General features: G+C 37.9%; 1 protein-coding gene across 5 annotated transcripts in view; it reads right to left on the bottom strand.

Moving 5' to 3' along the window:
* Window positions 1-12,722, bottom strand: part of MYPN (myopalladin) — a 139,790-nt gene that overhangs the window by 92,908 nt on the left and 34,160 nt on the right. The gene's annotated exons all lie outside the window — the stretch shown is intronic.

Genomic DNA, 12,722 nt, shown 5'->3' with positions numbered 1-12,722 from the left:
CCAGCACTTTTGGAGGCCAAAGCGGGTGGATCATCTGAGGTCAGGAGTTTGAGACCAGCCTGGGCAGCATGGTGAAACACTGTCTCTACCAAAAATACAAAAAATTAGCTGCGCGCGGTGGTGGGCGCCTGAAATTCCAGCTACTCGGGAGGCTGAGACAGGATAATTACTTGAACCCAGGAAGTGGAGGTTGCAGTGAGCCAAGATCGCACCATTGCACTCCAGCCTGGGCAACAAAAGTGAAACTCTGCCTCAATAAATAAATAAATAAATAAATAAAATAAAATGCAAAGATGTTGGAGGGCAAAGATTTGTCTACAAAGGTGTTTATCATATGATAATATTTAAAAATTGGAACCATGTTCAGTAATAAGTAGTTAATTAAATTATGACATACTCATTAAATAGAACTACATGGCTATTTATTAAATTTTGTGGAACAGTGAATAATATACAAAATAGTATATGAAAGTATAATTGATACCCCAATTGAAAAGCTTTCTCATTTGTGCACCAAGTACATGGAGGAACAGTTAAAGATATATGAAATAAGGTGCAAAATGTTATTTGAAAATGTAATTAATACACCAAAAATCCTCATTTGTAACTCAACTATTTCTTTAGCCTCGTTTAAGTTTCTGTTTCTGTTTAGATGGGGGGGAAATTAAGTGCCATATAAATCAGGATGGCTTTCTCTCTATTCATTGGACATTACTGTTTATTGTGGTTTTTTAAATTTCCTTCCTTCCTTCCTTCCTTCCTTCCTTCCTTCCTTCCTTCCTTCCTTCCTTCTTCCTTCCTTCCTTCCTTCCTTCCTTCCTTCCTTCCTTCCTTCCTTCTTTCCTTTTCTTCCTCTCTCTCCCTCCCTCCCTCTCTCTCTCTTTCTTTCTCTCTTTCTTTCTTTCTTTCTTGACAGGGTCTCACGCCCTCACCCAGGATGGAGCGAAGTGGCATGATCATAGCTCACTGTAGCCTTAAACTCCTGGATTCAAGCAATTCTCCCTCCTCAGCCTCCCAAGTAGCTGGGACTACAGCCACGCACCACCACACTTGGCTAATATTTAAATTTTCTGTAGGAACGAGGTCTCTCTATGTTGCCCAGGCTGGTCTCCAACTCAAAGAACCTCAAGTGATCCTCCCACCTCCACCTCCCAAAGCTCTGGGATTACAGGCGTGAGGCATTGTGCCTAGCCTGTATATTGTGTTTTAATGTGACTTTGTCTTTTACTCTTTATTTTGAGATAACTTTTACATTGAGGCAACATGGAATGAGCATTGGCCTTGGTACCAGATAGATCTAATTCCAAATTCTGCGTCATCTCTTAACAATTATGTAACTTTGGGAAGTTTACTTAACTTATTTGAGCTTTAGTTTCTTCATCTGTAAAACATGAAAAAAATCTATTTCCCAGGGGAGTGAGGATTAATAACATCAAAGGCAAAGTCCTTAAAATAGGGCTTGCCACTATAATGGGTATTTGACTGATGTTTGTAAAAAACAATGCTTTGGTGAAGGTGATGTTAAAGTTGAAGAACTTTTAAAAAGTTTATATTTGTGGTGGAAATAGAAAAGAAAATTCTTAGATAAGTCTTTTTTTTTTAAGAAAAGAAGCCAATTGAGGTGTTAATGTACCTGTTCTTATGTTTATGGTTATGATAAATTATTATAACAAAACTTTCAGGTATTCAAAATAAAGATTTCTTTAATGTTTTAATGTAGTACTTATGACCTAGTACTTTGGTGTTAGATGGAACTGGGTTCAAATCCTAGTTCTGACACTTCCTAATATCCTAGTATAAACTCGGGAAAGTTTAAACTCTTTTAACTTTAAGTTAAAGTTTACCCATCTGTAAAACAGATATAATAGTAGTAGCCATATCATAGGTAGAAGTGATGATTAAATGTGCTTGGGATTTAGTAAACATTCAATAAATGGAAGTTACTATTACTATAATAATAATAATATTATTATTATTTAACAACTATGGCCATGTATCATGGCCTCCATTTTATAGATAAGAAATAGAGGCAGAACTAGTGAAGTGACTTGATCTGAGGAAAAATTTGAAGAGAAACCAAAGTCTACATTCATAATTAATTCAGTGTATCTGTACTCTATTGAAATACAGTCTCATGAATTAACTGTGTTGACTTCAGATCTTTGTATTCTCTTTGCTTGGACTGCTTTCTGTGCCCACCTCTTTTCACTATGCTATCAGGCCTAATCCTACATGGTCTTTGCTTCCTAGGTGAGACATCACTACCCTGGGATTTCTTCTCTTCCCTGAGCTGGGTACCTCTCCAACGTGCTCCCAAAGCTCACTGTCCTTGACATAGTCTCCAAACACAATACTTACCACAATACATGAAGTGTGTGTATTTTCTTCTCTGTCTACCTCACTATGTTTTGTACACCATCATCTCTGCACCCACATAGCACATAGAAGGTGGTCAATAAATTTTTTTTTTTGAATTTATGTGTTCATTAGAATTTTCTGCTAACTCTATTATTAGCTTTCACTTTTTTTTTTTTTAAGACAGAGTTTCACTCTTGTTGCCCAGGCTGGAGTGCAATGGTGCGACATTGGCTCACTGCAACCTCCACCTCCCACGTTCAAGCAATTCTCCTGCCTCAGCCTCCCAAGTAGCTGGGATTACAGGCATGCGCTACCACGCCTGGCTAATTTTTGTATTTTTAGTAGAGACAGGGTTTCACCATATTGATCAGTCTGGATGGTCTTGAACTCCTGACCTCGAGTGATCCACCTGCCTTGGCCTCCCAAAGTGCTGGGATTACAGGTGTGAGCCACCGTGTCTGGCCTATCTTTCACTTTTAATTGTAGGATAAAATAGGACAGATAAGGGAACACAAAGAAAACTTATAGACACAAAGAAAAACTATAAACTGGTAAAGTCAGTCATAACTTTAAGATGACTTTCAAGTGAAAATGTATTTATAATTGATAAAATAACTGAAATCATGCTTTGTTTTCTTTTTTCTTCTTTTCTTTCTTTTTTTTTCTTTTTTCTTTCTTTTTTTTTTTTTTTTTTTTGAGATAGACTCTCCCTCTTATAGCCCAGACTGTAGTGCAATGGCACGATCTCGGCTCACTGCAACCTCTGCCTCCCGTGTTCAAGCGATTCTCCTGCCTCAGCCTCCCGAGTGGCTGGGATTATAGGCACCTCCCACCATGCCCGGCTAATTTTTGTATTTTTAGTAGAGATGGGTTTTCACCATGTTGGCCAGGCTGGAATGCTTTGCTTTCATACCAGAAGTATCAGAGAACATCTGATTACAGTCAGAAACCTGGGTTTGAATCTCAGCTCCAACGCTAAATAACTTTGTTTTCTTGAGAAAGTCACTTAATGCATCTGAATCTCAGTTATCCTCATCTGTCAGATAGGATAACAATTCTATCTTTGAGGATTCTCAGATGAAAATGCATATATAAATTGTTAAACTGATAAAATATTAGCCAAAATAAAAAATATGAAAATTATTTTCTTTTTTAAGCATTAATTTAAAAACTTTCTCTTTTAAGCATTAATTTTATAACCATTATAAAATTTGTACTTAAAAAATCACAAGTGCTATTATAGGTACCCTATAATTCATTTATTCATCCAATAAATATTTATTGAGCATCTACTGTGTCCCAGGTACTGTTCTAGGCACTGTGGATTCAGTGGTGAACAAAAGACAAAGTCTCTGTCCTAATGGAACTGACATTCTAGTAGGGAAAATATTAATGTTAGGAAGAAAAATAAAATAGAAAAAGGGGATTGAGAATAACGGAGGAGGAAAGAAGGTGTGTTATTTTAGCTAGCAAAGTCAAGCAAAGCTTATAATGCAGTGGAGAAGTTACTCATGTGACCATCTGGTAAAAAAAGAATGTTCCTGACTGAGGTAGAAGTAAGCGTCAAAGCCTGAAGAGGTGAGTGTTTTGTATGTTTAAGTCAAGCCCAGTGAGCGAAGAAGTGCATGAAAAAGAAGAGCCAAAGAAAATGAGGTCAGAAAGGTACAAGGCCAGATCATTTAAGGTCTTGCAGACCATGGAAAGGACGTCAAATTTTATTAAACATGTGAAGGGAAAACCACTTAAAGGGTTTGAGAAGCAGAAGGCATGGTTTTGAAAAAGTTCAATCATGGCTGCTATGCAAAGAATCAAACTGAAGGAAGTAAGAGTGGAAGTGAGCAGATCAGTTAGGAGGCAATTGCCAACATGCTACACAAGGGATGATGGTGGCTTGGACCAATGAGCGGTAGCCATGGGAGATGGCCAGAAATGCTCATATTTGAGATATCTTTAAAAGTAGAGCCAATGCGGTTTGCTGATGGATTAAAAGTGGGATGTGAAAGAAAGAGCAGTCAAGAATTACTCCAATATTTATGCTCTGAGCAACTAGGTCATTGGCAAAATCATTTGCTGGGATGAGGCAGGAGCAGGTTTTAGGAAAGAAAATCATAAGTTCTCTTAGACATTTCAGCTGCAGTATTCAGAGTGTCATTTGACTTTTGTTTTTTTTTTTTTGAGATGGAGTTTCACTTTGTCGCCCAGGCTGGAGTGCAGTGGCGCAATTTTGGCTCACTGCAAACTCCTCCTCCTGGGTTCAAGCAACTCACCTGCCTCAGCCTCCTGAGTAGCTGGGATTCCAGGTGCGCGCCACCACCCCTGGCTAATTTTTGTGTTTTTAGTAGAGATAGGGTTTCACCAAGTTGTCCAGGCTGGTTTCAAACTCCTGACTTCAAGTAATCCGCCTGCCTCAGCCTCCCAAAGTGTTGGGATTACAGGCGTGAGCCACCACGGCTGGTCACAGTGACATTTGAGTTTGTTTCCTCTTTTCTGTTTCTCACAAAATGGAAAATTAGATTTTTTTCCCACTTTGAAAATAAGAATGAGTAATTGCCCTTGAAAACAGATCATGGCATTGATGAAATGGTACCAGATTGGAAATGAAACAATTAATGTGGCATCAAACATCAAGAGAGACTTTAGCAAATCACGTAAAATAATTTGGCAACATAGACAGCTTACTGTACTTCCTTTACTTTCCTAAATACCTCTATTTTTTCCCTAGGACTTTTCCAGAAAAGAGGATCTGCCCTAAGAACTTTCTGAAAATGTTAAGAGTCAGGTTTATGGTGGGGCACAGTGGCTTACTCCTGTAATCCCTGCACTTTGGGAGGCCGAGCCAGGCAGATCACTTGAGGTCAAGTGTTTGAGACCAGCCTGGTCAACATGGTGAAACCCCGTCTCTACTAAAAGTACAAAAATTAGCTGGACGTGTTGGCAGGTGCCTGTAATCCCAGTTAACCTGGGAGGCTGAGTCAGGAGAATCGCTTGAACCTGGGAGGCAAAGGTTGCAGCGAGCCGAGATTGTGCCACTGCATTCCACACTCCAGTCTGGGCAAAAGAGCAAGACTCTGTGAAAAAAAAAAAAAAAAAAAAACTTTGAGGCTGATGCCTTTGGACATGTTTTTCAACTCATGTTAACTTGGTGCTATCCTTCTTCAGGCTCTAAGAAGACCCTGTTGTTGGAAATACATGGAATAAACTCATTTTTTAGTTATAATATGAAAATTTAAGCTGGGGCATTGACCAGAGAATTGGCAAAACCTAGTATGAAGTAACTTGAATTCAAACATAAATACTGAAGTATTCTGATTGTGAAGTATTAGATATTTAAATGAGAAAACAAATCTGGGTGTGAGGAATGCCAAGATGTTGGTCAAAGGGTACAAAGTTCCAGTTACACAGGAGAAGGAATAAATTATGAAGGCTTGCTGTACAGCATGGGGACTATAGTTTGTAATAATGTGATGTATTCTTGAATATTACTAAAAGAGTAGAGCTTCAATTTTCTCACCACACAAAAAAGTGGTAAGTATGTGAGGCTATGGATATATTAATTAGCTTGATTTAATCATTGCAAAATGTATACATATAGCAAAACATTACCTTGTACACCACAAATATATACCATTTTTAATTTGTCAATTAAACCTTCAAAAAGCTGAAAAAAAGAATTTTTTTTTTTAATGTGTCTTTTTTTTTTTTTTTTTTAGACAAGATCTCACTCTGTCACCCACGCTGGGGTATAGTGGTGCGGTCATGGCTCACTGCAGCCTTGACCTTTGGGCTCAAGCAATCCTCCCACCTCAGCCTCCCAAGTAGCTAGGACTACAGGTGATTTCTACCATGCCCAGATAACTTTTAAAATTTGCTGTAGAGATGGAGTCTTCCTATGTTGCTCAGGCTGGTCTCCAACTCCTAGGCTCAAGCAATCCACCCACCCTGGCCTCCCAAAGTGCTGGGATTACAGGCATGAGCCACTGCACCTAGCTACATGTGTCTTTAAACACTGCTCTACATTCATTATAGTGTGGGAAGCACATTCATGAAAAAACCAAAGAACTCCCAAGTAACCTAAATCTGGTTTAGAGGCAGGCCCAAAAATAGCCTAATAGTTAATAATTATTTGTAAAGAGAGCCAGAATAGGAAAAGATAAATATGTTTAAGTAACTCATCTAAAACAGGGATAAGCAGAACTATCCTACTCACTTCATAGGTCTGTTTGTGAAAACACTTTAAAACTGTAGAGCACTATGCAAATTTGAGGTGACCTTTTGCTGGTGATGTGTAATTAATATGCCCAGAATGCTTTTTAGGTAAAGAAAAAATAGACTTTGCTCCCTCTCTTTAATGCCAGTATTGACCTGTTGGTTTTGCCTTCTATATCCAATGATATCACCCTAGAGAAGTATCTAAGTCAGTTCTTTTGGAGAAGTTCTTGCTGGGTCAAAAACCAAATCCCAGTGAATAGGAACCAGTCCTGGAGAGTTATGTACAGATCACCTTTTTAAAATCTGGGTGCAGATGGAGTGTACTTGGTACACTAATACAATATCCATCCCTTCACTATCACAGTGATCATCCCCATCTTAGTTTTATTTCTAGTCTATTTTTGGTGTGAACGGCATTAGTAATTTAATAAATTAGTATATACTGCATTACCAGAGTAAGAACTTGAGGAATATGGAAATGATATGTCAATAATAATATGGAAATCATATAAGACACATTATCTCAAAAATTTTTCAGTTTGAAAGAAGAAAAGATAAATATAGGCAAAGATAAATACAGACAAATGTATACATCAGAAAAGAATGTTGAGATAAAGAGGCTGAGTAGAGATGATCCATCAGGGAATTAATGTGAATCCGTTCAGGGACATTCCTTTAAGGGCAGAGGTTAAGTAGTGAAGACTTTTAGATAATAGGCCAAAGGTGAGTAGGCCATTTTCTTACTATTTTAATTGAATTGGTAAAAGTTAAGAATGTAGGAAAGAAAGTAAAGATTTCGTTTGAATGGGAGAAAAAAGACTGGCTCCTACGAAGCGTATTACGTATGTTTTTGTATCCAGAGGATGACAAACATGTAAGGAAGCGCTAGTGAAAGACAGGGCAGCCAGAGCTCAAAGGTACTATTTAATCTGAAAGACAGCAAAGAAATACTGTAAAAAATAAATCCTATGGCCCATAGAAAGTCTCATGGAAGGCAATCAAGAAGACTTCAAGAATCTAGGATCAAAAAAGAAAAAGGGTTTGGTGGTTGTCACAAAAGTGATAGGCATAGGAGGTTTTATATCACTCTCAAGATCTCACCATTCATAATGAACCAAACTGTTATATAGGAAATCCCAAATGAGAAAACTTTGTCAATCCCTATCAACTCAAATATTTATTTTTTAAATGCAAAAATTTAGCACTTTCATTCTTCTTCAGCTTCTACTATTTGTGTCATTTTTAAGGTAATTAAGGATTTGAAAAAAGCTAACTTCCCTAATTAAATTGACATAATACATTTGCTAGATTGAGAGAACAGTAGGTGTCCCAAGGGATCTCAAGATCAAGTTCTAGTTCAAGAGCTTTGTTGGGAGGCTCTATTGGGCCCCTCCCTGAGAGTGGAGTGCACTGTGACTCCGAGTGGAGGTCTATGTAGCAGGGAGCCTGCACAGAGCTTGTCAAGGTGACTCTGGTTATACATGAACTCTGAGAACTCTATAGCTACTGCAGGTAAATAGTCCCACCAACCTTTGTTCCCACCAAAAATATATCTGCTGAAATTGTTCTTAAATTTCTAAAAAGACCATTCAGTCTCTACCTAAGTTGTTCCCTTTAAGCAAATGGGTAATGTTATAGTAGTTTTAAAAGCATTTGTTCAACCATGAAGCACCACAGAGATATTTTAAAAAATATCATCCCCTAGGAGAGGGGAAAACCTGTTAAGAAAACCCTTTCATTTTTCTATCTTGTTATCTAACACCATGAGACCAGCAGCATCTTTGTCAAATCTCAATGAGAATGAAAAAAAATTAATTATTCTAGGGTTGGCAGGAGCATTTGACTTATATTTTCAGGTTAGTGAACTGAGTCTACTATTCCTATTACGTGTAGGAATTAACTGTTGAAAAATTGAACTCTCACTTTTTCACATATCAACATTGGTTCATTAAAACCCTTTCAAAATGGAACCTGATTTACGTGTTGTTTCATATCTTCAGAAGCAAATTTGCAAAAACTACCACTATGAATTCCAAAACCAGCTTGGACAAAACCTCATTCAACTTCTTGTGTCCATAAATTGTGGTTCTGTGTCTGTTCTACTGAAAGTGCCTTTGTAAGCATATTGTAGTAGTGTCTATATTATAAATTGTAGATATATGGAAGACTGGGGTTTTAACACATTATTATGAGTTCCAGTAGCATTAGCCATATACTATAAGCAGGGATAGAGACACACTTCCAGAATTTGGATAGTGTTCAACTGTTTGTTTCATAGTCCATTATTATAAGATTCTGTAAGGCCTATAATTTTATCTCTTGACACCTCTGTAAGTATATTATCCATATATTTCAGATTTCTTGGGACGGCCTTGATTTTAAATATTTTGCTTGTTGTCAAATCATGTGTCGGACAGCATATCTTATTTTCTGTTTTAAAAATATGTTTAAGATAGCTGTAAGTATAGACATTCTCAATTTCCTAGAAAAGAACTATGAATTTTATGTGAACTCAAGAGCTGTTATTATTAAGGAGAGACTATAACGTCATGGTAAATTTTTAATTTAGCATTTGTAGGATTCATTTCATTATTACTAAAGTAAAGGTAATTGAATCATAGTTTTTTGAGAAACAAAACTGGATGACTGTTTTGTTTCTTTCAAGCTGATGTTAATATCTTTAATAAGCATATAAAAATCTATTGATAAGGTACTAAAATTCCTTAACACCATTACTGTAATGTTCACTTTTGAGGACTGGAAATACATAATAATCCATCTTTTCTCTTTCTTTGCTTATACAGTTTTTAAAACATAACTCAAGATGTGCATCTATTACTGCTAATAGTGCAATGTACCAGGCCAAACATTTGCCACTGACTGTCAAGTGTCTTTCTGATGCAGCTGAAAAGGGAGAGAGAGAGAGAAAGAGATGGAGAGAGAGAGAGAGAGAGAGAGAGAAAGGAGAAAGAAAGAGCAATGTCCCTTGAGCAAGACTTTCTGCAGCTGTTGTGTACATTAATCCAGGGAGCAGATCTCCCAACACTAAATATAGCAAGCGTATCCTTTTACATGATAAAAAAAATTTAAAATGAAAGTCTTTATGCAGGCATATTATTTTAGATTCAACTTCCTTTAAAAAGGAAATAGGCATTGCATACATATTCTGTATATAAACAACATTCTTTTAATAAATGAATGTGTGGAAAATGCCAGTGAGATATGCAACATGTCACAACTTCTTCTGTTGAGATATTTTTCCTTAGGAACTCAAGTAGGCTGTGATCTCTGTCAGTCTCATCAATCCCCCCGAAAATCTTTACATGTGGAAAGCTTTATTTTTCACTTAATTTTGTGTCCCGTCATATGTAATTAGACAGTTTCCTAGGTTTCATTTCAGGTAACAGTAATGAGTTCTTTGAAATATTCGCTTTTCCACTGTCAGTGCCCTGTTATCAAAACACACTTGTGAACTTAAATCTGGATATTACCTTTCTTTTTTCAGTTGACCCAGATGAGGATGTCCAATCCAGGCACTCCACTGCAATGATAATTATCCAGGGAGAACTTTTAGATGAAAGCACAGGAGAAGAGGGAAATTCTTCACGCCCTTGGAAATAGAGAGTAGCCGTCCATAGAGAGTGAGGAGTTAACCTTAGTTTCAGTGAAGATGGCTGTAAGAAGCTGGACAACCTGTCACCACCGGAGCCAGAGCATTTGTCGGCTCACAGGTCCCAAGTTATTTTGAGCTGTATAAACCATGTGCCTGTGAAACATTCCACCTGATTGGACAGGAGAAAACTGAGCAAAGGGATTCCATAGCAGGATAGCACCTATGGGGGTGGGGATCAATCAGTTCTTTTACCTATAGAATTTCCCTTATAGCTAGAGGCCCAAGTTATTTATTGACTGATGTTTGGAATGAACACTAAATGCATTATACCATAGTTCATCATTCAAAAAAATGACATTATTTTTAAATGTATGAAAACTCTTAATTTTAATTTTTAAGATCTTTAATTTTAATCAACAGGAAATTTACTCTCATTAAATCACTGATACATTTTAGGAAATTTGACTATGAAAAGCCAACATGAAGCTAAGGTCTAATGTTTTAAAGCTGAGAGCTTTTTTGAATTGTTTGTCCAAAGGCTAAGCAAAAGCAGACAAGGTAACTAACGTTAAAAATTCCTTGGCTGGGCGCAGTGGCTCATGCCTGTAATCCCAGCACTTTGGGAGGCTGATGTGGGCAGATCACCTGAGGTCAGGAGTTCAAGACCAGGCTGGCCTCCATAGTGAAACCCTGTCTCTACTAAATATACAAAAATTAGCCAGGTGTGGTGGTGCATGCCTGTAATCCCAGCTACTCAGGAGGCTGAGGCAGGAGAATCACTTCAACTGGGGAGGTAGAGGTTGCGGTGAGCCGAGATCGCGCTACTGCATTCCAACATGGGGGACAGAGCAGAACTCTGTCTCAAAAAAAAAAAAAAATAAATAAATAAATAAATAAACTTGAAAAAAAGTTAACCTGATTGCTTAGTATAGATTAAATGATGCTATAACATTATCAATCATGGTAGAAGCCAGGACTTTGAAAATTCAAACTTAAATGCTGGTTATTATTATTATTATTTTTTTTTTTTTGAGACGGAGTCTCGCTCTATCGCCCAGGGTGGAGTGCAGTGGCGCAATCTCGGCTCACTGCAAGCTCTGCCTCCCAGATTCACGCCATTCTCCTGCCTCAGCCTCTCCGAGTAGCTGGGACTACAGGCGCCCGCCACCACGCCAGGCTAATTTTTTGTATTTTTAGTAGAGACGTGGTTTCACTGTGGTCTCGATCTCCTGACCTCGTGATCCGCCCGCCTCGGCCTCCCAAAGTGCTGGGATTACAAGCGTGAGCCACCGCGCCCAGCCGGTTATTATTCTTTAAAAAGATCATTCTTAGATTCTGATAGCATGAAATACATTGGTTTAAATCTAGCTTCCTTAATTGAGTCATACAACTGCTTATAGGGTTTTTTCCTAGTCATTCATTCATCTGATAATTATTTACTTAATGCCTACTGTGTACCAGGTACTGAGTATAAAGCAATGCACAAAATACACAAAAATTTCTGACCTCGTGGAATTTACGAAGAGATCTTTATCCTCTTCAGTCGTCGTGAGACTATTTATAGTACATTGAACAGATATAAAATTTCTTTGTTTATTGTGATCACATTGGAGGTTTAATTACACCTTTTTTATGTGGTTTTATGCTTACACAGGCAAAAAAGATGAAGAACACTTTTAAATAATTCAGATTGAAATAATTGGCATTGAGGAGAGAAGAGGATACAGGAGGAAATGAATTATCTGTATAGGTTATTCTCATTACCACAGTAATCCAGAGCTTCAATGTACAGATTTATTTTCTCTCTTACCTAATCTTGTGCTGATACTAATGTCAAGACCACTTAATTGTCCTTCTGCATATTCTATTTATGTGGATATGCCAACAATTTCTTTTTATTTAAAAAGAGGATCTTCCTCCACTATCCCACTCAGATCTTAAGCCATAATCAATGTTAAGTGCTGCTGGGTCTTGGGTGAGTCTCTCCCATGGGAGAGTAGAACCTCTATTTCAGGTGGATAGTAAAGGCAATGTTTAAACACACTATAAGTAAACACATTTTTACTTTCCTGCAAACTGCCATGATAAGCCTGGTATTCTACCTTTCACCCAGGTATAGAATACTAAGGTTGAAGGAGACTCATACTAAAAGGTAGAATAAAGCTGGTTGGGCAGTGAAATTAGGAATCTATATGAAGAATTAAAGTAGGTTTAAAACGCAAAAGAAGAGTTACAGAAAAAAGAAGCCGGCCAGGTGTGGTGGCTCACGCCTGTAATCCTAGCACTTTGGGAGGTTGAGGCAGGCGGATCACCTGAGCTCAGGAGTTCGAGACCAGCCTGGGCAAAGTAGTGAAACCCCGTCTCTACTAAAAATACAAAAAAAAAATCAGCAGAGCGTGGAGGTGCATGCCTGTAGTCCCAGCTCCTTGGGAGGCTGAGGCAGGAGAATCTCTTGAACCCGGGAGACAGAGGTTGCAGTGAGCCGAGATTGCGCCATTGCACTCCAGACTGGGTGACACAGCAAGACTCTGTCTCAAAAAAA

The sequence above is a fragment of the Hylobates moloch genome, unplaced genomic scaffold, assembly GCF_009828535.3.
Source record: "Hylobates moloch isolate HMO894 unplaced genomic scaffold, HMol_V3 SCAFFOLD_3, whole genome shotgun sequence".
Lineage (NCBI taxonomy): Eukaryota > Metazoa > Chordata > Mammalia > Primates > Hylobatidae > Hylobates > Hylobates moloch.
The sequence above is the reverse complement of the archived record's forward strand: the minus strand, read 5'-3'. Positions and strand labels throughout refer to the sequence as shown.